This window comes from Danio rerio, chromosome 25, assembly GCF_052040795.2.
Source record: "Danio rerio strain M-AB ecotype USA chromosome 25, GRCz13ab, whole genome shotgun sequence".
NCBI lineage: Eukaryota > Metazoa > Chordata > Actinopteri > Cypriniformes > Danionidae > Danio > Danio rerio.
In genome coordinates this window covers 30,764,179-30,789,533 of record NC_141045.1, presented here as the reverse complement: position 1 = coordinate 30,789,533, position 25,355 = coordinate 30,764,179, and the positions used below count along the sequence as shown (strand labels likewise).

Below are 25,355 nucleotides of genomic sequence, written 5' to 3'. Positions count from 1 at the left end.
TTCAACATGGACAAGAAATTGTATTGTCACATGTACAGTTGTGGTAAAAAAAAAAAAAAAAAAAGCTGTAAAAATAAGCTAAACATTAGTATCCTCTTTAATTACAAGTTATTAGCAATAGTGATCTATGTTCATCACAAATGTTATGAGTTCAGAATAATATGTGTGGATGTAATTCTGAAAGTGTGTTTCATTAATGGTCATCATGTGATATTTAATTGTTTTCACTTTATTTGAAATATGGATAAAAGCTCTTTTAAAATATGTAAATGTTTATAAATAAAACCTTTTTAAAGACATGTATTTGTTTAAAAACCACTCTTTATCTGATTATTTTTACTTTCTAAATCTTCAACTGTTTGTGTAACAGTATGATTTGATGACAATGGATGAACTTTGTGTTAAATAATGATTCCACATAATGTCTTTGTCCTGCATGTGGGTTAATTTGTTAATTATTTTCTTTATGATCAAATGATTGTAAGATTTGCTGCATTGTAAGAATCATGAAAATATTGAGAAATGAGGTAACAATGATGAAAAGATATCCTTTCAAATGCTGCGTATAGTTCAAACCTCCAAATGATTAAAAATACATAGTCAATAACCAATAAAATAAAAATGCAAACATTTAAATTATCTAAACTAGAAGTAAAATAGTTCTGTGCTGTATTTATAAGTTACTGTGTAGTTCTATGTCTACCAAAAATACATATTTCAATACATATTTTATTTTCATTCATTCATTTTCTTTTTGGCTTAGTCCCTTTATTAACCAGGGGTCGCCACAGTGCTATGAACCGCCAACTTTTCCAGCATGTTTTTATGCAGCAGATGCTCTTCCAGCCGCAATCCATCTCTTGGAAAATATTTTATTTTTTATCTTGCATTCAATAAAACATTATACAAAGTAAATTTTTATTTTCAGAATAACAACAGTCGCACTGTTATCTCACAACAAGTGCAGCAGTTTTTTGTTAGACATTCTAACAAATTAATACAAATGTTTCAAAGTAAGGACAAAAATAAAAGGAGATTAATTTTTTTTTTTTTTTTAGAAAAATCCATGAGGACCAAATGGATCCATCAGATCTTTGATGTAAATCATAGGTTAATTTTTCCAGAGGTAGAAGTGTGGTTGCCTGACTCAGCCACATATTGACTGGAGGTATCTGAGCAGTTGACCATAATAATGTACATTTTTTGCCCAAGTATATGCAAAAATTAAATTTATCATAAAAATGTATCATAAAATTAATATTTTAAAAGCTCTTAATGTCACTTAATGTAATAATTTCATTTTAATATAGAGTTCGTTAAATCGTTATATGTTGTAAGCAGTGAGGCATACAATAATGCTCTTGATTTACAACACTGATTGATTTTAGAGGAATGCTTACATACTGTACATATCTATGTATTTAAAAAAAAGACAATTTGGTTATAGATGATGACAATTTTATTTAATTTTTTACAGATTTTATTACATGCTTTAGATTCAGGGTTAAGGTCATCCTCTTCTGGATTACAGTAAAAGAAAATCCACAGTCAATGTCATACTCATCAGCTGGAGCTTTATTTAAAAAAAATCTATGTTCTCTGCTCCAGCCAAAACTTGCAGGTACCTTGCAGGTTTCTAGATTGCACCATCTTATTGTTGTTTATTTCTCAGTTATTTTGTTGCTTTTTGAGAATGATGATCCATAGACCTTTTAACCCCTCTTCGTTTAGGCCACATGTCGAATCTTAAAAGAAGAACACAACAACATAAAAATATATTAATATCCTTTGGACTGGGTAACCTTATGCTTATGTCTGTGCCAAATAATACAAATACATACCAGTACTTTTCAGAAGCAAACAAGCAGGAAAGTTCTTTGAAAGAACCAGGATGAGTTGAAAGGTATTTATAGTGGTTGACCATCTCTGCCACAAGAATCCACTGCTTCTCCTGAAGAATCCTGACTAGCAGGATGATGTTGAACACCCTCCTCTTTGTTGCTGGGTCAGCAAAGTCTGAAATATATTTATGAAAAGAAAGTTGTATAACAAGGATTATACGTCAACTTTTAAAGAATCAACACTGACAGAAGTCTAGTGTACATACCATGCAATATGACGAAGACATCCATATCACTTCTGTTTTTTGTTGTCTTTGCTTCTGCTACTGAAAAAAAAAAATGACAGTAATAGTAACACAATTTTTCATGACTACATGTAATATTAATAAGAATTTCCTCACCCTCTGCCCACTCCTCTACATCACAGACCAAAGTCTTCCAATTGGTTTCCAGTCACTGCCAGTTTCATGGATTCTGTTTTGCAACTTGCTTTGCAGAGCTGTTGCGGTCTACAGTGATAAGCAATCAAAAATCACAATATTATTAAAATAGGTTACTGAACAACCAAAACAAATTCAACTGGATATTGTTACCTTCTGATATCAATAGGTCAGAGAGATGGCCAAATTGTTGAATATCTGCTAATTCCAGCACATGACCATGAGAGTTACAGTAGCATGTCTGGTCACTCCAATCCTATAGAAGAAATATTGCACTGTTCAACCTCCTTCCCAAAAGTAAAACCAGGCATATCCTGGTATGCCTCACTCCATTTCACCTGGTTAACATATACAAACAAACAAACAAACAAACAAACAAACAAACAAACAAACAAACAAATAAATAAGTAAACCAATAAGTTTTGGCATTTACTTGTAGATCAGTTTAAGACAATCACATAGTTCATCTATGTCAGATATAAACTCATGTGATTAGGCATGAAACACACTAAAATCATGGGCTTAAAGATGGTGCTGAAACTTTGGACAGCTTTTTGCAACTCTTTGGAGGTAGTGTCATTAGTTGATGTAGTCCACAAATCTTCCTGTCAATTCTTAATCCTTAGCTGTAAATAAACCTTCAAAAATGCCAGTGTTTGAAAAAGGAATGAAACAGTACAGAACAAGTGCATAACAGTTTATATCTTCTAATCTAATTTTCTTAGGTGAACATCACAGAGCTGTTTTCTTGTTAATTTAGTTTCAACACATACAGTTTAAAGTACCTCGTGCATTCTTGAAATGGTTATGCTTATGGTTCATATCTACTTAAATTGGCAGTATATCTAGTGTGGAAGCAGAACAGATGAAGGGCTCTTCCTTGCAAATACTATCCACCTTGTATTGCACAGACTCCCACTCAAGAATATCTCAGAAAAATGTCTGCTGAGATCTTAGCAGTCCATTAAAAATTATTATACCAACATCTTTTCCACCAATGGAAAGAATATAAAAATACTTTAGGATATATTAATACTTGCATGACCAAATCTGAGATTAAAAGGCCATCAGTATGCCTTAGTTTAAATAAAACCAAAATTTTACTCTAGCCCACTGTCACCTAGGTCTACAGATACAGGGACTAATGGAAACAATGAAGTACACACTGACAGTCACTGGAGCAAGGCCCTCTCACAGTTGGGAAGATTGGAGTTCCTATGAGCTGTACCAGATAAAAACAACAAAAAAATGTACATTTATAACATTTCTAACTTATCCTAAGACTAGTAGACAAGCAGCATAAGCAGTTCTAATTTCCTAAACCCCAATGTGGACAGTTGATGGCCTATAAGGTGTTATAAAATCAGACAAAACAAAATACTTTCTGAAAAAGAAAAAAAATGGTTGGCCACTATCAACACCCAGAACAAATAGTTTTAAACAGTTAGGCCACAATATTTTGTGAGCTTATGCTGTAGTTTTTTAATGTTTGTCATAAGCAATAGTAATAATAAAACTAATGCGTTTCTTTCTGTTATTACAATAGTAGTGAAAGAATAAATGCATTTTATCTCATACAATCACATATGCCTAAACAATGTAGACATTTCATATACATGGAATGAAAAACTTCACTAACCCTTGACTGATTCCAGAGTGGTCTTGGCCTTCCTTACATGGTGGTGCTTTCTGCAGATCACCAAGTTGTCATCAAAACTTGAGCTTATAATTGAGATCTTGATGATAAATCTGAGTATTGAGGAATCACTCATGGTGATAGGCAGAAACAGGCTGAAAGACACAAGAATTAATCAAACAAATATAAATGTGTTAACAGAGATAGAGAGAGAGACAAGTGCAATTTAACATATAAACATGGGTAAAGTGATTTTACTTTTTGCTTATTAGAAAACAAAATTGGATTTTTAAAGAAATCTAAAGAACCTGAAAAGAGCAAAGAAAAAATATTCATATCTGAACAGTGAACACCTAATAATTTACACTTGTATATGTATATATATATATATATATATATATATATATATATATATATATATATATATATATATATATATATATATATATATATGTGTGTGTGTGTGTGTGTGTGTGGTAGATTAAGCTATTTTTTTGTTTAGTTTTGTGTTGTACAATGAATAAAATGTGCTCAGACGGGCAAAATGTCTGCCTTTTTCCTTTAAAGGCATGGAAAATAATTGTTTTTACAATAAACCTTTGGAAACACTTGATGTTATTTAATATTGAAACAATTACGAATACATTTGTATTATTAGAGTTGCATATTGCATATTATATATAGATTTTGCACGAATTCTATTGTGGAAAACAACAATCTGGTTACACTGTTCCTTATCTTAAAATGTATATATTGTTCTAATGCATGACCAACGTTATATGTGAGAAAAATATGTTTTTAATAAATGAACTTGATGTAATTAGATAACGTCGCTAGTTTACAGTACATGCTTTATCAACAAATCGTGTTTATTTGTTTACTTTTTACTTACCTTGTGGAAAACCGCAGTGAACCTTGGGATCGCAATGAACCTTGGGATAGCGAGCATAGACTGTAAAAAAATAGATCGCCACATACAATGACCCCAACTTTAATAAATAATTTAAAATGAAAAATATCAGCCGAAAACATTTTTAAACTTAGTACTTGAAATTTAATATTTTTTTTAAAGTAAAAAAATAATAAATAATATGAATGAATCAAAGTTTTATTAGGCATAGTTACCCTAAACTGGACAACCGAATATATTTTCACTCATTAAATATAAAGTAAATGATAAAATATTTATAAACACCAACTAATCTCCAATAAAAATATATTATGCAGCATTAACGTAATATTTAATGATGACAGTTGAACTCATCTGAGAACTCACCGCTGATGCAGTTTGACCAATAGCAGAGCGGCGTTAAACTCACCGTGAAGGGATGTCACGTGGGCCGAAGTTTATTCATACAGTAGTTTCGACCCCGTTTACAGACGCTTTTCATGAACAAAATAAAAATTACATATTTTTAAAATAAGAAAACTAAGATAATAGGCGTAAATCAGGTTTTAAAAATTGCGTTGACATCTATTGGTAATTATACGAGCCTCCAGCGTCTCCATATGACGCCTCAGGCTCAGGCACAGATTCTATAGGGAATCCCTGCACGTCTAAATATGACGCTAAAGGGGTACCCTGTGCGTCAATAACTGACGCCGAGGGTTCCTGACCAAGCGTCAGTATGTGACGAGTTGGGAGTGAGAATGTGTTGGTATATTGTAAGGTGGAATCATTTTGACAGCGTAACGCTCACTACTTAGTACTCTTAAGCACTTCTTACAGAATTACATTATTACTTTTACATAATTGTTTTTGGCAAGTAATGGTATTTTTACTTGAGTATGATTTTCAGTACTTTTTTAGTAACCACTATGTATAAATGTATGTGTGGGTTACATTTATATTTTGTAAAAATGGGTGTTCAAATGCATCTCTTGTCGACAGTTGTGTTTGGATTTCGTAGGGACTTTTCACTCTTATTTTTAAAGCTCAACATCACTTTTGAGTGCACTCAGTGAGACGCATAAGTGCTTTTGAATGACCAAATATTGAATGTTACATGGATTGTTAGCAAGAGAGAATGCAAGTGAGGGAAAAGGTTGTGAATGGCAACTATCTGATTTTGATTGTATTCCATGTTTTGATACAGTATGAATAGCTTGTTTTGGTGAGCTTTAAAAATAACATGACCCAGGAGTTGTACACTGGATGTGGGCCATTAAGTCAGCAGAGCAAAGCAGGCAGTCTAATCATCAAACATGCAAAAGCTCAGTTAAAGAAGGAACAATGTAGCTTTGATTCATTTTAGTTGACATTGATGAAATTTTAGGGTTGTTAAATTGTAAAAAAATGCACAACGGGCTTTTAATTTTCAGTCAGGCAGCCCAAGGGCTTCCGGTAAACAGTCTTTCCATTACAAAATTGTCACGTTTCAGATCTGATTTCTTTCAAAATCAGTGATCTTCACTGTCTGTTAGATATACGATATGAAGTTTATTTTACCCCAGTATTTTCAATGGAATTTCTGTGCTAGCCTGTTGCTCCTGACGGCAATAGTGGTTACAATGGTCTTTCATCTTCGTTTTACACTTGAACCGCTAAATGAATGCTTAAGTCTATTTAAATGTATGTATTGCAATTACATTACAACATTGATGCTGTAAAAACAACCTTGTACAATTGAAACTATTCCCATTAAGCCTTTACCGGAAGTTTATCATTGGCTTTAAACCTAAGCGTTTATTAGTAGAAAATTTCATGTTTAATTTAACGTGCTCTCTTTTCTAATGTTTAAATCTACTACCAATTTTTCTTAAATGAAAACATTCATTTGTGTGTTTATAAACATATTTCACAAATTATATTGTAATAAACTGAACACAGTATATTCCTTTAGATGATTTAGACAGCTATGCAAAATATCAAACTATTTTGGATAGTCAGAAATCTTTATAAATACATATATAAGTGCTGACTTAATTTTCATTTAAGTCAACTTTTTCTTCAAGTATCACTTTATGCAATACATATTTAAACAACCAAGTAATAAAATCAGTTTGATGTTGATTCAGTTAAATGTTGTAGGTTTTGAATCAACTACTTCATAAGGCAGCTCTACTGACTCCAACCAAAAGCTAAAGACTAAGGGGCAAAAAAACAAATAAATGTCATACTTCTTGTATAAATTTCAATCTAAGAGAATTAATATCTCGTTTTATAATTCATATTAGCTGTGTTTCCATCTTAATGTGAAGCAAGTTAAATTTTTGCAAAAAAAAAAAAAAAATCCCAAATGTAAATTAGCTATTAGAGTAGCTGACTGTAGTATTAGTAACTAACTAACATGCAAAATAGTCACATTGGTGTCATGTTTGCTATGTCAGTTTATTCAGCAAATGTTTTTTTCCTTCAATATTAGCATTAATTAATTTTCGTTAAGTCCAAAAACCCCTCAAGTAAGTATAAAAACGCTTAATTTTGTCAATAAAGTGATTTATTTCATTCAAAATTTCCATCAAATGTTTCATTACTCAAGGTGATTGAATCTATCTAAGGCTATTGAATCCTGCTGTTTTAAATGAATTATTTTTTTGCTCGAACAAAATCAGAAACTTCTTTTGTTGCAAATGACTCCGCTGAGCATGTGGAATTCTAGTTAAAACTGTTCGTCTCAGATGTAGGACGCTCTTTTGTTATTGAGAGAATGGCTGTGTATACAAGAATGATCATCTTTGTTGATCATTTTTTAGGAAGTTGTGCTTGTTTGTGTTATATGCTGACATTTTCTTGACGGCATTTCAGAAACACAACAACACAAGACAGTTAGCTTCAATTACATTCAAGACATTTAATGCCATTTATTAGTATATTTAACCCTTTAAATTTTTAAATAGTCAGCCCTTTAAGCTGACTAATGAAACAAGTAAAATATTATGTATTATCATGTCAAAGACAAAACAAATTAACCATTATAAAATAGTTACTAAAACTATAATGTTTAATATGTAAATGTTCTCTCTATTAAACAGCTCTAGGGAAATATTAGAAAAAGACATGAATATATATATCCATTTCAATGATATAATTTCTTTTTTCTTATTCTCTTTTTTGTGCACTTCCATTATCAATTCAAAAGAATTTTTAATGATACAAAAGGATGCCTAGTTTAAAGAGTCTTCAGAAACCTCTTTTTCGACTGGCTGGTTGAACTGACAGAAATGACATACACAAAACATTCTACTTTTGTTCTCTCAGTCCTCTCCCACACTTGATTGGTTTCTTTCTTGCCATTAAGGTTTGTCTATACAACTTTTACGACTGTGTTAGACAGCATCCCCTCCATCAAAGCTCTCTTACCCTATAAACAAAAGGCTCAGATGGACTCTGTATTTAAACCACAGCCAGTCCAACTGTAAATGTTTACTATTGTTGTACTTCAAGGGCAGTTATGTTGAGAATCGAGTGCTACACTTCACTTTGCAAATTTAGGCCCAGGATGTTCTTGTAGGAACAGCTTACTCAAAGAAAAGCATTTAACTATTAAGTTCAGTCAGAGAAATGGACTGAATCTGTGTTTGGTTTGGGTCTGAGTTGGTCAGAGGTCCATTTGTTTTCCTGTAGTAGTAACAAAACGTTTGCTGCATGCCAATTGGTTAAAACAGCTCTTTGGCCTGGATACCCTGTCTGAATTACGGACTTTAAAGTTTTTGTAAAGGGATAGAGACCCAAAAATAAAGATTCTATTTGAATTCGATTTTAAAAATGAAGTAAATTAAATTATTGTAATGAATATTTGTCAGTCATGCTCATACTGTGTATAAACAAATTGCACATGAACGTTTAAATAAATAGTTCACCTAAAAAGAATGAAAAGTACCATATAATTTATTCATCCTACTTTTTTAGTCCTCTAAGCCATCCTATAGGTGTAATTTTCAAATCAAAATATTATTTAGTTAATGTAACTTGCTAAGTTTTTAATAACTATCACAGTCTGACCAGGAAATTTAAAAGCTATTCCTTTTCAGCATCTTATATTAACCAACGAAGCACAAACAAACCAACATTGTGTCCAAATTCACTCACTTATTTCCCTCACTACTTCAAGTAGACTATATTAGCAGACCAATGTAGGAAATCGTGAATAGGGGGTAAATTCGGATACAGCACTAGAGTTAAATTGTTGAGTTTTACAATTTTTGAATCCATTCAGCCAATCTCAGCGTTTGGCTGGAACACTTTTAACACAAAGCTTAGCATACATCTTTGAGTCAGATTAGGCCATTAACATCTTGCTTTAAAAATTCTAAAAAGTTTAGATGATCTTCTGTAGTTACATTGACTCAGTTGATCAATATGGCTGAGAACTATACTCTTATTTTGGCGTAAATAATAAAAGGAACTTTGCTGTCGTAACATGACTGCAGGTGAGATATTCGACAGTAATAATTGCACATGCAGCAGTCAGAATATCAACTTTTCATTTACCATTAGTCCTACTAGACAATATAACTTCACAACAAGTTTAAATAGGAAAGTTATCAAACCATTTTTTAAAAATCTTTTGGTATGCTAATGGTCTAATCCCATTCAATGAATTATGCTAAGCTAAGCTCAAAGTGCTTACGCCAGACCTTTTTGCAATTGGGGTTTTATAATCCTAAAATAAATAAAACATTCCATTTAAAACCTCTTACTGTTTCATAATGATCAACAAACTCAATGCAAACTAAATGCTATATATGTCTGTGTAAATCTGTGTGGTCCAAATGTATATGAATACATGCAAGCAGGGCTTTACATTAACTTTATGATCACCAGCCACAGTGGCTAGTAGTTTTCCAACGTTACTAGCCACTCTGCATTTTCACTAGCCACAATTTTGTTGTTGGGTAAATATTTTTATATGCATAAATATGACTTTGACATGCTAAAATTACTTGATTTAGATTTTGTGTTGTGTCCACATTCCTTCTCATTCATTTTACATTTTGTGTGTCGTGTATGAGCTAATGGGTCACGGTTTCATAGTGTTATACTGCAATTAGTTTTTATTTCACATGACTTTTAAGAACTCAAATTAAGGATTTACCAAATTTATCTCAGACCACACAAAACTAAAATGATTTCTTAGCCACAAATTTTAAATGTGTCAAACAAGCTAAATATAGCTGTATACCATAATTTTTATTTAACAAAACATTGCTTTAAAAAAAAAAACAATTGACTTTTAAAAAATAAAAATTGTCATGTATCAGAAATATGCACAGTAATCTGTTCTCGCTAAAGGGCTCTCAGATCATCAGTTAACTACACATTAATGGAGAGTTAGTCTCATATTAAAGCAAATGTTGTAAAAAAAAAAAAGATAATTAAACCATATAAACAAAAATAACCGTGAGCAAAAGAAAGCAGGTGAAAAACATACTGTGTGATAATGGAAGGATATTCACACGGTTAAGGCCAATTAATAATCTGTTCAAAGCGAAAGCAACCTGGTTCTGCTTACAAATAGACATATTTGGAGCTCTTGAAAGCAGCAAGACTGTCGGTGCATTAGCAATACTTTTTTGCCTGACTATTTGCAAGCGATCCGATCACAGTTGCGTTCCAGGCACGCGTGCTTCAAGGAAGGAAACAGGAGCGCGCACGCTCTTTAAACAGTTGCGCGCATCACATCAGTTGTTAGCGTGAGTGATGATCCTCTCACTTGGTATTCATCTGCTTTCTTCTACTAGCGCGAATGCAATTTTTTTGTTAGTCTTGCTGTTTCTCCATTCTAAGATCACATTTGCACGCATATTGGGTCATTCTTATAGTCGAACCCTGCATGCTTTTAAGAAAACCTCAATTTAAAAATAATTTTCAACCAGCCAAAGTGGCTAGTGGGAGTAACTGTCTAACCCGCCAAAGCTAAAATCTACCCTCATTTGGCGGGTTGGCGGGTGTTAATGTAAAGCCCTGTATGCAATATATGCAATTCAAATACCTAATTCAAGATATTAATTGAGTTTTATTCTAGGCTTCTAATTGTAACAGTGTGGTTAGTTCAATGCTAGTGACCTACATGAAAATAGGAAGTAAATCTCACGTAAAGCCACTGGGTCTCATTTACTAATAATTGCGTAGGTATTTCATATTTATACACACATTGATCTCATGAAAACTTATTTCTTAATTTTCACTTTTTAAATGTCTAGTTATTTTTCATTTACCCTGTAAATACATATCGAATTTTATGTAGGATTGTTTATACATGTTTATATGGCCCCAATCGTACAGTAGCGGAAGGCGTCGTAGTTGGGTAAACTTAGAGCACAGTGAATTGGAGAATACAACAAATAATTCTTCTGCAATCCTAATTGCTGAAATAATATTAATAATTTAACTCCACGATAGTGTTATAAAGACTTTCAGAAAAAGGAAAAAAAAGTGTGAGACTGATGACGACAGAGGAGAGAATAACGTCAAATTTCATCTCAGACTCATAGACGCTGCATTAGAAATACCCTTGCTTAAGCTATAATTTGTTTTTTGTAATTTGACGCAAAGATGATATAATACATTGATAAATACATATAAATGTTCAGACGTTTATAAAAAAAAAACACAAAATCTTTAAAACAGTCAAGGATTTAAGATTATGATGACCGTTAAATGCGTCGAAAAAAGTCTTGTGAGAAGGGTCCATAATTGTGTTCATGTGGTATAAGTACACAGTAATCTGTCCTCGCTAAAGATCTCTCAGATCACCAGTTAACTACACATTAATGGAGAGTTAATCTCATATTAAAGCAAATGTTGTTGTAAAAAAAAAAAAGAATTAAACCATATAAATAAAAATAACTAAGCAAAAGTAAGCAGGTGAAAAACATACTGTGTGATAATGGAAGGATAACAGTTACATCAAATTTAATTTCAGCCTCATAGTCGCTGCATAAGAAATACCCTCGCTTAAGCTATAATTTGTTTTTTGTAATTTGACGCAAAGATGATATAATACATTGATAAATACATATAAATGTTCAGACGTTTATAAAAAAAAACACAAAATCTTTAAAACAGTCAAGGATTTAAGATTATGATGACCGTTAAATGCGTCGAAAAAAAGTGTCATAATTGTGTTCATGTGGTATAAGTAGTACAAAAGTTGATGAATCATGATATATTCGTGAAAATGTTCATATACACATTTCGCGAATAAACTGCAGTCTGTTGCAAATGAGAAAAATCATGGCTGCCACATTGAAGGGTCATTCCAAATCAAAGTGATCAAAACTGTCCCCTTCGAAGGACCCTTTGGAATGGGGAAACTTCAGGAAATGATCATTTTACTTAATTTAGTTCAAATCAATTCAGAAGTGCTCATCCCTATGGTACAATGTCTATAGAGAGGACCCTTTGGAAAAGATTCGGGCAAAGAGAGGAGCCGTTCAGAATGAAATACACCTACAATGCCTTGTCTTTGATGAACCCAGTCGCCATTAGTCTTATCGGGTACCACAGCAGGGTTGATTCTGGAATGCACTGGAGAGAGATTACGGTGCAATTAAAAGCACATCCTCTACCCACACACACTTCAGAAGCATCATGTCACACACTCAAATAGAGATTCTGTGATCATCTGCTTACTCTGACAACAAGCACCTTACAGAGAGAAAAAGAGATATAGCACACACACACACACAACACTCTTAATATAGGCTATTTTCTGCTTTATTCTTCATAGATGAGAGTCTAACTCATGTTATACTTGTATTGGCAAAAATGTACCTTGTGTTGTACTTATTCTATGTATTCTGAAATCACAAAAGAGTGAAACAATTTAAAGCGCTCTTTAAAAAAATAGCTTTATTCTAAGCATAATTCTATCCCTCTTCATCATTGACTGCTCACAAATGTGGGTTTTGTTTTTATAAGAATTTATTAGTAAGCTAACAGGTTAGCATAACATTAACGGTTTAAGTATTCCTACAAGCTTTTCTTAAGGTTGTACTGTTTGTAGATTGCTAAAAAAAATTAACAAGACTGTATATTTGGATAAGTTTTGGCTTTGTATGAGTAGTACGCTAGCATTTGAAGAGCTTTTTGAAAGCTTTTTGTAAAATAGCAATGGCTGATCACAAATATGTTTTATTATTATAATTACTTAATTAGCAAGCTAACATCCTAGCAACTGTTTGCTGTTTAAGAAAAACTACTCCGCACTAAATAAAAGATTTAAGGGCACCTAGGTTACCCCTTTTTTCAAATTTAATAGAAGTCTTTTGCGTCTCTAGAATGTGTATGTAAAGTTTCAAAAAACACCCATCAGATTTTTCATTGTACCTTTTAGATCCTGTTTTATACATCTTTCCACCAGGGGGTCGTTTTGTCGTACTGCGCCTTTAAGGCGAGTCCTTCCCGCCTACTGTTTTTACGTGCCTGTCAGCGTGCTTTAAATCTCCTCCCTCGGCTTTGTCAGACAACAGACAGACTTATAGGAAGGAGGTCTCACGTAGCGTTTGTGAGAAATACTACAGTAAGAACTTTACCAATCAGTATTTGTTGTGCAGTTGCATTGATGAGTGACACGCAATATCATTATAAAGTTCAAGGGCGCGCACACACCCACACACACACACACACAGACACAGACACAGACACACAGACACACACAGACAGAGCGCGCTTAGCTTAGCACTGTTTTTGCATGCAAATGTGTCAGGATACAGGCTAATCTCCACTGCTGTGTGGATATCTGTTATGTTAATGTACAAAATAAAACTGATTTAACGTCCACAAACCGGGATTGCATAGTCTTCTTTTAGAATTGTTCTGACACGCGGCTGTGCTGATGAACTAAAGCTGAAGTAAATCGCAGTTGTTCATTACACAAGTGCACTGTTTTAAAACATTTTTAAACATGTGAAACTTACTCGATCACATTTGATGATGATTGATGATCCTAGCAAACTGAACAGACCTTTTATTCCAGGTTGCTTTGCGCACGTCTGGTCTTGTTGGCATAATTATACACATGTTTACTTAGACATGCTACGTGAAGCTGTCAATCAATTCGGTGGGCGGGGGGACTGCACTCCTAAGTCAAGTTGCGGTCGGGCTAAAAACCGCTCCAATTGGTCCACCGTTTGTTGTTAAATTGAAAAAAAAAAGTACTGAGTGAGTTTATTTCACCACAATATGATGGTCTATACTTTATATATACACACACGTCTGTCTAAACAGCTTGAAAAGTAGATTTTTCACCATAGGTGCCCTTTAAAAAAAACGAATGAAAAGGAATACATATTTGAATGAGTTTTGGCTTTGTATGAGAAATATGCTATATAATGCTACTCCATATCATCAAAAACACACAGAACACAGACCAAATACAGTAATCCATATATTCAGTGTATACATTTTTTTCCCCTTAAGTTAAGATAATGATTGAATTCTGAACCTACATGTACTGTGAGGGCAATTTAAACAGATATGTGATCCTCAAAGATGACTTATTTTGTATATGGAATATGCCAATTGTTGTCGAATGGTGACAAGTTTGCATCCCAGCACCGATAAATGGATGATTATGAAAGACATAGGACCCTATATCATATATCCAGCGCAATACATTTTTGGCTCAATTTGTTGCTATTTTCAGACCAGCACAATCCTAATTTTCACATTTTGCGCCAGGTTGTTTAAATAGCAAATCTATTTGCGCCACTTTGTGGACTCATGGGTGTTCCTGTATGAAAAGGAGGTGTGTTGAAGCGCATTGTTTTCGCATTGCTTTTTTAAAGAACTGAAAAAGACTGTGCCATTGATCAACTGAAAGCTGGTCCAAAGTCCAGCGCAGTTATGTTCCTATGCAAGTCCAAAACGCATTGCTCAAGACACACAGGATGCACAGCAATACATAAATATCTTTACATATGAATACAAATAAAAGGATTAAAATGTTACAAAAATTATAATTTTCTATTGTAAATATAAAAACTACTACCTTCCTGCATTCTTCATGCCTCCATGCCTTTTTTTCAGTTCATTCATGACAATTTGCTTTTGTATAACACTACTATTATTAGCAGTATTATTTATTATATGCATATTTATTTTGTTTTAATAAAAACAAGTTAAGATTTGTCCACCTGTCGGGTTTTAGAGATGTCTGCATCACTATATGGGGCATAAGAATAAGACGCGTGTTTGGATATAACTCTGTTTTTTGACCACACTTCATCATTATTGTTGTTAATTTATTAGTTTGCTGGAAATTAGAACTGAATTTAAAAATAGTTTTGAAACCAATCTTTGCGCTTAACAAATGAAATTAAATATTTAGGCTAATGGATGTCTTCAGTGGAGTGCGTACAACGCTGTTTCCTCATGCACAAAGGTAAAGGAGTAAGGAGTAAAAGTAAAGAGAAAAAGAAAAGAGGCCAAATGAAGGAGGCTCATTCTTTATTCCCACGCTACAGATTGTCTGTTTAACTGTTTTCTTGCAATAGAAAAGTGATCAGTTTTTCCACTTATAAAGTAGGCCATGTAAATAGCAAATGTGTCATGGTGCGACACAGCTGACTCTTAAAGGGAATGGGAGATGAGACTCTAAACCAGTAAAACTCCGCGAACCCGGTACTGGGTCCGTGACGTCAATGACTTTCGCTTTTAGATTTAAAGGGCACCAAAACCCTATAAGTGGTTTTGTTTAAAAGTGTACAATCTATATTTTATGCACATATGCATCACTTTGGTTTTTATTCTACTGTACAAAAGTTATTTACACTTAAATACACAGTATGTTTGATACCCGAGCTGGGTATTTTAAATTGGTTCATTTTCATGTGACACATGTTCAAGCTATAGCTCAAATGAAAGCTCTTGCCGGTGCTCATACGGTTCTAGCATTCTTTTTACTGAATTATATTCACATATCAAACAGTTGTCGAATGAATCGCGGTGTTTCCATGGCGCAGAAGTGAAAACAATACATTTATGATCGATAAGCAGCCCCAGATAGCACAGACACCTGTCATCTCTTACCTTATGCTGTGCGCTCAAGGCCCATTCTCCTCTGTTTTTGAGATGATGTGCATAAGTAATCTTTTTATATGGTGTGGTCCAAACACAGTGAATTATGTTTGATCAAACAAAAGAATAGTAAAATATGAAAACAATGATCGGTCTCTGTGGCTTGTATAGCACCTCTCATCAGTTGGAATACAATAACTTTTGCATAGATTATGGTGGAGACATTTTTCTTTTTTTCTATGATTACAGACATCTGCAGGAACCACTAAATTTAATTACAGCATGCTAGACCACACAGAACCTAAAAGGTACACTTTTAAATTTAAGTTAAGAAAAAAATACAAAAAAGTGCCTCTTTTTAGGCGTTTATTATAACTTAGACAACATATACAGAAATTTTAAACACTTTCAATAGTGTTTTATGAAAATTCAAAGGGTTTTCTTTAAAATGATACCAAATTTTTGCATTTTCACCTCTGCATGTGGATTTGGGAAGCTTTTAAATTTCAAAACATAAAAATAAATTTAGTTCAGTTGAAAAATGGCCTCTATGGCTATGAAGTGACTTGCGTCTGTTCAATTCAGTATAAGCTGCAGAGGCTGCGCAGAGCGTGAGTCACCAATAAGGTGACACCAGTGGTGCAGACAGCTAAAAACATTTGGATATGCTTTGTAGGAAATGGCTTTTGTACAATGCACTGTAATCATTTATAGGGATGCAACGATTAGCTGATTTCACTATTAACTGCGCTTTAATTTGTCACAGTTAATTAATCATAAAGCTTCTATAAGCCACATTTCTGTTGCACGAAAAACTTATGACAAGTTGCCAACTGTGCGCTAGTTTAAAGTTCCCACTATGTACACAGAGGCTAATATGCACTCACACCGGATTAACTATAGCAGCGGCCGTTCCCATATCACGTCTTTTCCTCTTGCAAGTTTGTTATTTCTAATGTAAGAATGACAATATGCGCACACAAGCGGAGCAACGTGCTTGCGTCTTTTCCACAGTGAGAGTTGTGCGTGCCTTTCAGTGCAATGTAAACAAAAGATATGTTAGACAAATTATTATTAAAATGATTATATATGCATGAAACCAGATGATAACAGTTAATCTAAATAGCTACTTCCCTAATATAAAGCTTGTTGTTCTAAATTACATTAGACGTGATAACCGTGAATGCATGATTGTTCTTCAGAAAATATCGTACAACCAAAATCTATAATGTTGCATCACTAATTGTTATGCTGTTCAAAACATGACATGAATGTGTCTGAATGTAGAAGAAACCTTCTTCAGCAATGCACTGCTTTTGTTGTGCGAAATGCAACATTTTGAATGTTTGTAAACAAAAACAAAAAAGTCAATTGGACAGTGCAGTTGTACAATATACAATATATTAACATTTTAATGTAGAAAAAGCCAACGTGGGTGAGCACAAATACAGCATATGAGCTCTTAAATGTAGTCATGTCATCACTCATATAGCAAGTCATATCTCTCCAGCCCTTTGTTTGGGATGGCTTTCATGAACCGGCCCCTATGACAAACTAATTAAATAGCCCTGACCTACTGTATCTATCTATAGGCTAGATCTGCCAGACAACTGACAGAATTTTTTTCCCCACATTGCCGGCTGGGTACAAACACGCATTGACAATAGTATCAACCACTATAGGGTTGATCAATTTTACATGTGTTTTAACCTCTTGTTTTATTATTATTTAAGATACAGATCAGCACAAACTATTTTATAAACTGATCATGTTTTAAAGTCTGTAAGCGGAGATCAAGTGTAGTCACATACGTTTTTGGATCAACCCTGTATTAATTAGTATTACTATACACTGTAAAAATGATATGATCAATTAGTCATGACAGCATATGTTTTTAGTTAATTGTAACTTATTAAACTAAGTTATTTATGTTTTAACTGAATTTTACAAGTTACACAAGATTTAATATGTCAGTTTAACATAATATAAGCTCAATGGACTCAAACTTGTGTTTAACATAAGTTCAGCTATAAAAATTAAATTTTATTTATAGTGTAGATTTATGCTGTACATATATTGTGCTGGTAAATTGTGTATGCGCTATAGAAAACTTTATGAAGGGCTGTTAAATGACAAAATAACGCACACCCAAAGTAAGTCACTGGATGTGGTTACACCTCAGCTGTGCATTATTTTCTTAAAGAGTCAATTATTGAGATTACAATATGGTTACCACACCAAAAGACATTTTTTTTCATGTTAAAATTTCAAGAATTTTAATTTGTCAAGCTTTACTCCTCAAACTTTCGCCTTATACAGGATTACTTTCTTATTCCTCGGATCTCAAGCCTTTAGTTTATGTTGATTTGATTTTTGACTATTGCTGGCTGTGAAATCACTTGTCATATTTATAAAGAGCTATCTGGAATTACATCAACTGTGTGTTTATCTGAAAATATCCCACCGCTTCTAATGTTATCAGTTGATTAAATGGCCGTTATCAGTAGTTATCAGCTGATAACACCTACTGGCAGGCTCAGAAGGCTGCTATCATCCATCCACATAGTTAATCAGGTATACTACTAGATTGCATTACTGTGATGGTTGTGTTTAGGGTTGGGGTAGACGTTAATTAAATACAATTAATGGGAAATTTAATAAATGCCATAATTCTCATTAACTTCAGGCTGCAGCTGTATGTGATCTATAGCTGATTAACCATGTGGATGAATGATAAAAGCCTTCTGAGCCAACCAGTTGGCGCAGAGGGCTCCTACTAGCCCAAATTTTCAAGCTGATAACCAATGATAACGCCAATCCAATCAAGTGATAACATTCTAATTGGCTGAAATATCAGTCATTATCAGCCAATCAGAGTCAAGCATTCAGCAACCCAGTAATAAAGTCTGTGTCAGAAATCTTAGGCAGCTGACTTGTTGCCATTTCATTCCGTGATTCTGGAGGGAGTATTTTTTCACAAAGGCACAAATTTTTGATGATTTCAGACAGACTTCCAAAACAATGTAACCATTTAATTATGCAGATATAGATTTGGTGATAAGAGGAATATTTACTTTCTACTATGCTAAACTTCTCACTAGAAATACCATCAAAAGTTAGTCAAAAATGTACATTTACACACAAGGACCACCATTCTAAATGTGGAATTAAATGGTCAGAGTTTGTCTGAAGATTACCAAAACATTTTTTTATTAACTACTTTTGTAATAAACAATTGAATGAACTTGCATGAATTCATAATTCAAATTAAGACTAACAATATGCGCTAGCAGAATAAACATTGTAAATTTTGATTTCACATGGACTTTATAACTTTCATATGCAGCCACATTATGTCAGGGCTTGACATCAACACCGACCAAACCAACAAATAGATGGTAGATTTCACCTGTGGCGGGTTAAAGAGCCAATGCCACTAGTCACTTTGGCTGGCTGCAAATAATTTTTAGGTTGTAGTTCATTAAGACGCAGTACGACTGACAAAATAACCGTCAGCATGAGCAAAAGAAAGCAGGTCAATACCAAATGAGAGGATAATCACATGCACGGCAAGATCTTCACTCATTGACGAGGGCTTTAAAATCGCACACACGGCTAGCATGTGACCATCCTTACATTATCACCCAGTATTTTTCACTTGCTTTTTTGCTTGCAGTTATTTTATATTTAAGGTTTAATAATCCGTTACAATAACATTGATTTAATAGATTTGTTTTTATGTAATTTTTTGTTTTGATTAATAAAGTGCATGTACACAGCTATATTCAGCTTGTTTTTATTTTTTATTTAGTTAAATTTTGTAGCTGAGAAGTAATAAGTTATTTGTCTATTTTATTTTTGGTGTGGCCAGAGAAAAAAAATAGGTAAATCCTTAATGTTAAGCCCTGAAAAGTCGTGTGAACCACTATGAAAGCACAACCCATTTGCTTATGCTTATTGAGCAAGCTCATACACAACACAAAGTATAATGAATAAGGCATGTGGAAACAACAGGAGATTTAAATCAAGTAATTTTAGCATGTCAAAGTCAAATTTATGCATTTAAAATATATTCTCCCAACAACAAAATTGTGGCTAGTGAAAATGGCGAGGGGCTAGTACTGTTGGAAAACTGCTAACCACAGTGGCTGGTGACCAAAAAAAGGTTACTGTCAAGCCCTGTATGCAGTGCATTATAAAGAGTTTTATTCTCTAAATTCAAAAAGAAGGTTTCAACAACATCACCTCTTTGATTCCTGGCTGGTTCTCACCTCATGCTCTGCGGTTCCAGTCTTGAGTGCTGCTCTCTTCCATCTCATCTGTCGAGATGACTCTTTTGCTTGGACTTCTGTGTGGTTGTACAACTTTAATTTCACTAATGACAGCTGAGGTTTGAAGTGTCCTCCTCTGGCACATGTCTTCAAGGAGTGGTTGTGCTCTCTCGTTCCTAATGCATTAGAGTGGTCAGGAACAAAGGGTCACCTTCCTTACATTACCCTCTTGATGCCTCTCTGTTTCTAGCCTGGGCTTCTGTCTCTTTTTAAAGTCCTCATGTTAGTCCTTTCATATTTTTTTTTACAAACACTCTTCAGTATAAGCTAGTATTGAGCCAGATGAGCCAGAGATGGCTTATTCTCTCCATTTACTCAATGTAGCTTGTTAAATTACTGATCATAAGATATTCAGAACCTTTTTCTGAACAAAATTGACGTGCTAAATGGAAAAATATAGATTTTTTTAGGATGTACTATCCTTTTAAGGCATAGCTCTCAAACTAAAGTCATTGAGGGCTGCAGCTCTGCACAGTTTTGCTCCAACTTTAATCAGACACACCTGATCCAACTAATCAAAGTGTTTAAGCCTACACTTGAATGCCTTGATATAGATCAGCTGTGTTTGAATAGGGTTGCGGCAAAACTGTGCAGAGCTGCAGTTCCTAATTGATTAGCAACAAATTTCAGAACCCTAATCTCAGTTTTCAAAACTCTAAACAGTCATTACTTTTAGACCAATCTCTTCAATGTTCAAAACTTTGCATGATGTGTTCAGTTTCTTAAAGAAGTTCTGCATTTGCAGGATCATTGATTCTCATAACCCTATTATCATACAAATACTACGAGGACACAACTTTAGATCACACATACATATCCAAATGATTTCAATAAACAATCAACAATCATTAAATATTGATGTTTAAAATATATGATAAAGCTTTCATTATAGTTTATTCATAAGTGAGGGAAAAGTACAGACAGTAGAATTACTCAACTAATAGAAAATAGTAAAGTTAACAAAAGTATCTCCTTATCGAAAGCATATGGCATGGATTTTATGGATTTTACAAAGTGTATAAAATGTCTTATTTGTTAAATATAGCAAAATCACTATTTACATTTTTTCAACCCAATATATATATATATATATATATTCATTCCTTCATTTTCTTTTCGGCTTAGTCCCTTTATTAATCTGGGGTCGCCACAGTGGAATGAACCGCCAACTTATCCAGCATATATTTTTGGCAGCGGATGCCCTTCCTGCTGCAACCCATCACCGGGAATATATATATATATATACATAAATGTAAGACTTACATTTTCTATAGGTGTCCATGGTTGTATGAACACACACACACACACACACACACACACACACACACACACACACACACACACACACACACACACACACACACACACACACACACACATCATCATCATCATCAGATCATACATTATATATATATATATATATATATATATATATATATATATATATATATATATATATATATATATAATACTATAATATATATATATATATATATATATATATATATATATATATATATATATATATATATAATACTATAATATATATATATATATATATATATATATATATATATATATATATATATATATATATATATATATATATATATTATAATACTCTCACTTGCATGAAGCACTCTATGAATTGCAGTGTTTTTCAGCAACATAAAAATAAATGCCGTCTAGTGTGTATAGAGAGGAAAGTGTGTGTCCTACAGGGGATTTGTCTAGGCCACTTACTTTTGTCAAGCACACTACGATTGCACAATGTTTATCAAAGAAGCATGGGATGCTTGTACGGTGGTTGGTGCATATGGAGAGGAAAAGATTTTCTTCTACAGGTAGTTTGTTAAACCCACTCACCTGCGTGAAGCAGTCTATGGATCGCATCGCACAAAGTCGTTCCAGAACATGGAAAGTTGATAAGACAGTGTTTGGTGCATACTGACCTTCAGGTGGTTTATCCATAAGATCCACATCCCATTCGTAAAATATTAATACATTAACCATTACTTTTGTAAGAATTATAACATTCTACTATCGTTCTTTATAAAACATTTGCAAACTGAGCACCATTTATGTTGGAAAAATGTATATGATGGCATAATAATAATAATACAGTGATAAATATCAACTTTAGTAAGCTGTTTGGACAGAACTGTGTGTAGGCATAGTGTGTCCACAGTCATATAGAAACAGAATGAGACTCTTTATTGTCATTGTACAAAATACAGCGAAATTTACGTTTGCCCTTCCTTTCAGTGCACTTCTATTTGTCAACAACAATAATAACAATAGATAAAAAGGTAAAATGGTAACAATAATTAGTTATAAAAGTAGAAACAAGACAATATTAAAAGTACATATAATGTGTGTATAAAGTGGCAAGTGCATTTTCTTGCAGCTTTTAAATTTAAACGTGAATAAAATACAATATAGCGTATGAGCCTGGGTTGTTTGTAATAGATGGATAAATAAGTCTTTTTTTTTATTTCTGACATTAAAATAGCATCCAAATCCCTCCCATTTTGAGGCCCACCGCACGTGACATAGAAGTGTGGTCTCGTCACACACTGAATTGATTGACAGATGTGCATTAATATGTCTCCGTTGTAACGTGTATAATCATATCCACAAGAAAGGATGTGCACAAAACAACTGGGATTAAAAGATCTCCGCTCTCTGTGATCATCTGCACCTCAGGAATGAGTTTTACATGTTTAAAACATTTTTAAAACAGTGTCTGTTTGTAATAAACACAGTAAAATTACCACAAATGCATAGTGTCAGTGCAATTATATATATATAAAAATGATGCTTTAACTCCATTTTGTGGATGTTAAATCAGGTTTATTTTGTACATTAACATAACTGATGTCCATACAGCAGTGGATATTAATTTGTATCCTTTCACATTTGCTGTGCAAAAACTAAATGCTTTATAATGACATTGTGAGTGACTCATCATTGCAGAAAAGCTTGAATTAACTCCACAATCAATATTTCAAATAACAGTTGGGAAAATTCTTACTGTGGTAAGGGAGATCTGCTTTATTCTTGTCTGTCACTGTGCTGTTTATCTTTGTGAAGCTAGAGGCATCAGATAGATCTCTGTGGCTCTGACGTGCACCTAGGAACGATGGTCAGGGTGAACCAGCTCATTTGAATTAAAGGCACAAGCAACAGAAAAAGATACATTGTCTGAACAGCACAAATTTCCCATGTTTAAAAGATATAATAAATGATCTGATGGGTATTTTGAGTTGAAACTTTACAGAAACAACCTAGAGACACTAAAGACTTATATAAAATCTCGAAAAAGGGGTCAAATAGGTGCCCTTTAAAATACCAATCAATTAGCCAAACCAAGCACATTCTGAAAACGTAGTCCTGCGGACGTTTCTGGAGACCGTGATTTGTGTAGCCAGAGGTAAGTATGGCTACATTTCACTTTTTTAAGCGAACGCTACGGGGCTGTGTGACGCTGTTTTTTTCCCGCTCGCCGGCTGATTGCTTACCTCCGTGTGGAGGGCTTTCCCGCCGCAACTAGTTTATCCAATTAGCTCGTCGTGTACATCAGCGGAGTGGAGAAGTGGAGAGGGGCTGACTACGGCGATGACCGGGTTCATGTCCGAAGAAGAGTGATTCCAGAAATCAAGTAAGACTAAAATAGAATCCAAAAAATAAAGTGAACGAGTTCATAACAGGGTGAGAATGTGGTGAAATCCAACAACGTGGTCATAATCAGACGAGGGCTTTTCTTTTTCTGGACTGCTTTTGTAAATCGTTGCTTGGGTTTAGGGAAGAAAGCGGGTGGGCGGGCGGGTCAATTGGTAAAAGCAGCTGGGTTTAGGGAAGGTGGAGGAGGGCGGGTTGCCGATTGTCCGGTCGCCCAGTCAATCATTCAGTCAGCCAGTCATTCAGTCAGACAGATGGTCAATCGACAGCGGCCTCCAGTGGCTTTAAGCGAGAACAGCACAGGCGCGAACGGCGCTCGCAAGAGACGTTCAAGATGCGAAAAAGTGCACACAGCGGCCTCTCACAGATTCGCAAAAACAAAAACTGCACAAATAAGTACCTCCCAGGACATATTTTGCGGTCTCCAGAAACGTCCACGAGACTACGTTTTCAGAATGAGCCTGGGTTGCAATTAGCACATATGAAAGCAACGTAAAATATGTATGAATGGAGACAAAGGACCACTGATGCTAATGTTTAATTTTTTACAAATTAAATTAGTCTTAAGTAATAAAGTATGCCATTCAATACAGTTTTACAACTTGTGTGAACTTTCACAGTGCTCAGTTTGCATTTCATGAAGAATTATGTCAGCAAAGCCTTACTACAGAGTAAACAAACCTCCTTGTCACATTGTCTAGAATGCAACAGGTCTTCATTCACTCTCTGTTACACCATCTACCTGGAAATTAACCCCATGTTTAAAGCTGTTGGCTCAGAAGAGAACTGTTGATTGGGTGAAAGGGAATACGGGATCTCTCAGAGAAAAGCAATCAGGTAGGCAGCAAGGCGTTATATTGTGTAAACCTGCAGTCGGGCTGTGGCTCTCACGGCTGAGCCACTGATCTCATTGTAGCGTTTGTATTGATACGGTGAATGGGGCAGACCATGAGAAAAGACACGGACGCAATGGAGCGGTAGGAAGCAAGTGAATGGCTGCTGACTTCAATCCTTTTTCATAATTTATTTTCTTTTGTTATGCTCACCTGTGCGGTTTCCATTGTGGCTCAGGTTTCAGAATGGTTGGTGATGCAGTCAGTGCTGGGCCAAATACAAACGCATGTTATAATGCTGTTGCTCTTATTTTGTAGTTCTGCTTATTGTGATCTTGCCTTTAATAAGTAGCTGATATTTTACAAGTTGCTTCTTTAAACTAACACCATCCCTCTGCATGAATGTAATGCTGATGTCTGTTACAATGTCTGTCACTTACAAGGATAGTGTGTGTGTGGGTGTGTGTGTATATGTACTAGGCTTAGTGGTTAGTACTGTCACCTCACAGCAAGAAGGTCGCTGGTTCAAGTACTGGCTGGGTCAGTTGTCGTTTCCGTATGGAGTTTGCATGTTCTCCCCATGTTGGCATGGGTTTTCTCCAGGTGCTCCAGTTTCCCCCACAGTCCA

At 34.3% G+C, this 25,355-nt stretch overlaps 1 protein-coding gene and 2 long non-coding RNA genes across 13 annotated transcripts in view; 1 reads left to right on the top strand and 2 right to left on the bottom strand.

Annotated features, from left to right (window-relative positions):
• The window catches only part of ptprz1a (protein tyrosine phosphatase receptor type Z1a), a 180,527-nt gene that overhangs the window by 26,777 nt on the left and 128,395 nt on the right, over positions 1-25,355 (top strand). The gene's annotated exons all lie outside the window — the stretch shown is intronic.
• Positions 1,437-5,571, bottom strand: LOC147837865 (uncharacterized). Of its 5 annotated transcripts, none has more exons than XR_015526597.1 (9): positions 5,237-5,571; positions 4,810-4,869; positions 3,921-4,072; positions 3,452-3,503; positions 2,435-2,619; positions 2,243-2,350; positions 2,108-2,167; positions 1,842-2,016; positions 1,437-1,745 (listed from the first exon to the last, which is right to left on the bottom strand). It is a non-coding gene; the product is annotated as an uncharacterized LOC147837865 (long non-coding RNA). The 5 variants fall into 5 exon arrangements; XR_015526599.1 differs by having other exon boundaries at positions 2,108-2,164; XR_015526598.1 differs by lacking the exon at positions 3,452-3,503.
• LOC147830917 (uncharacterized) lies at positions 11,759-20,611 on the bottom strand. Its single transcript, XR_015526623.1, has 2 exons — positions 20,154-20,611; positions 11,759-12,390 (listed from the first exon to the last, which is right to left on the bottom strand). It is a non-coding gene; the product is annotated as an uncharacterized LOC147830917 (long non-coding RNA).